Here is a 2149-nt window from a genome sequence, read left to right on the forward strand (position 1 = left end):
TTCCATGCCAGGTGGTCTGTTTTCATTTTCTTCACCATCCGCAGTTTCATTATCCTCCGCCGCGGGCGCCCCGGGAATCTCCGAGCCGGGCGGCGGACACTTGGCCGCATTGCGTTCCTCCACCAGACTGACCCACTGATTAGTGAGCCGGTGCTCCCGCTCAATGTCCTCCTGGCTCTTCTTTCCCCCTCCTGTGTTGGACTTCTCCATCAGCTCGGTGATCTGCTCGTGGAGGTAGGCCTGCCGGCGGGCGAGCGCCTCTGACCACTTCTCCGTCAGGGCGTTCAGGTCGCCCTCCTGGTAGCTGTCCAGCGACTTGAGGAGGCCTTTCGGTCGGACCGTGACACAGCCGACCGCCGTCCAGAGGACGCTGTCCACCAGCAGCGGCAGCGTTCCGCCATTGTTTGCAGAGCCTCGCTGCGGACACACCCTCACCGCCAGCCGCCGCTGCTGTCCCTGTCGGAGCTGGTAGACGCCCCCGGTGAAGATGTCAGTGGCCGGTTGCACCTCTACCGGGACGTACTCGCCATTGTCGTTCAGCTCGTGAATCTCCACCCAGAGGGTGAGCCGCCTCTTCAGCTCCCGCCACCGCTCGGCCAGCGACCGACTGAGCCGACTCTGCTCCTCCTGAACGCCCCACTCCGTCTTGAGGGTGGCCAGCGAGTGGGGGCNCGCCAGCCGCCGCTGCTGTCCCTGTCGGAGCTGGTAGACGCCCCCGGTGAGGATGTCAGTGGCCGGTTGCACCTCAACCGGGACGTACTCGCCATTGTCGTTCAGCTCGTGAATCTCCACCCAGAGGGTGAGCCGCCTCTTCAGCTCCCGCCACCGCTCGGCCAGCGACCGACTGAGCCGACTCTGCTCCTCCTGAACGCCCCACTCCGTCTTGAGGGTGGCCAGCGAGTGGGGGCTGAAGGCGCTGATCCGGTGGCCCCACACCTCGATGGAGAGGGCGCCGTCGGCGCAGTGCTCCAGAAACTCCTCGCTGAGGGTGATGGTAAAGTCGCGGCTGTTGGCGAAGAGGAAGATCTTTTCGTCGGGGTTTCCTTTGCTATTTCCAGTAGTGCTGCCGCCCAGGGTGACGCCCGATTTGGAGCGGTCACTTTGATCACCCACTGAATCACCAGCCTCCACGGCGGTACAGGGAACGGCAATCAGATCGGGGTAGCCCCAGATGGAGTACTGACAAAAGACAAAGTTGGAGAGCTCCGCTGGAAGGCCCCGGGCGTGCTTAACACTGAGGCGGACGCGAATCTGATTGGGCCGAAGCGGGGGCGGTGGAGTCCTGCTATTCGGTGAGCTGATCGTCGTCACCTCGGAGAAAGCCAAATGAGACGCTCCATCAGTAGAGTTGTTGCTGCTGGCCGCACTGCCGCCGCCGCCCTCTTCACTGCCCGAGTCGCTGGCCTGCTCCGCGGCGTCCGCTATCCGCTCTCCAAAGTGGCCCTCGATGCGGCCAAACTCCACCGCCAGCCGCCCGGCCACCTCCCCCTGCTGCGAGATGATCGGCACCTGGTAGTCGAGCAGCACGTCCTGCATCAGCACCTCGAGGAAAATGTTCGCCACGCCCACCAGCAGGTGATTCTCCTGCAACTCGTAGAAGGGATCATGGCGGCGAGGAATGTTCGGCGAGGAACCCGGCGAGTTGGAAAAGTTTGATGAGGTATTTGAGGTGACCGAGCTTGACAGACTGGAAGTGTCACTCTCCGTAGAGTGCTGAGGACTCCTCAGCCGCCGCTTGCCCTCCTCATTCTGGCGCTCCTTCCACTCTGCGTACATCTCGCGCATCTCAATCAGCTTCCCGTCAAACTTCTCCATCGACCAGACCTGCTGCGGCGCCCCCTTCCGCTTGACGAGAATCGCCGGCTCCGAGACAAAGACGCCCCGGCGGAGGCGGTTCGGGCTGAGATTGGCCGCCGGAATCTGCAGCGTCACCTTGAACTCGGTGTTTCGACGCATCTCCTCGCTGATCAGATTCGCCTCGTGGGCCAGCGTGTTCGCCTTGGCAATCTCTTCACGAAGTTTGGAAAGTGAGGCGCGCATATTTTCCTCCCGCTCCTGCGCCAGCTTCTCCAGGTTGCGCGCATAGGTGAAGGCCATCGGCGAGGCGAGATTCAGCGAGGAGCCGCTCAGCCGTCCACCGCCAACACCG

At 62.9% G+C, this 2149-nt stretch overlaps 1 pseudogene; it reads right to left on the reverse strand.

Moving 5' to 3' along the window:
* Positions 1–35: 35 nt before the first annotated feature.
* Positions 36–2097, reverse strand: LOC108355704 (kinesin-like protein KIF13A pseudogene; annotated as a pseudogene).
* Positions 2098–2149: the final 52 nt, after the last annotated feature.

The sequence above is a fragment of the Rhagoletis zephyria genome, unplaced genomic scaffold, assembly GCF_001687245.7.
Source record: "Rhagoletis zephyria isolate East Lansing unplaced genomic scaffold, Rhagoletis_zephyria_1.1 Rzeph_scaffold_48944, whole genome shotgun sequence".
NCBI lineage: Eukaryota > Metazoa > Arthropoda > Insecta > Diptera > Tephritidae > Rhagoletis > Rhagoletis zephyria.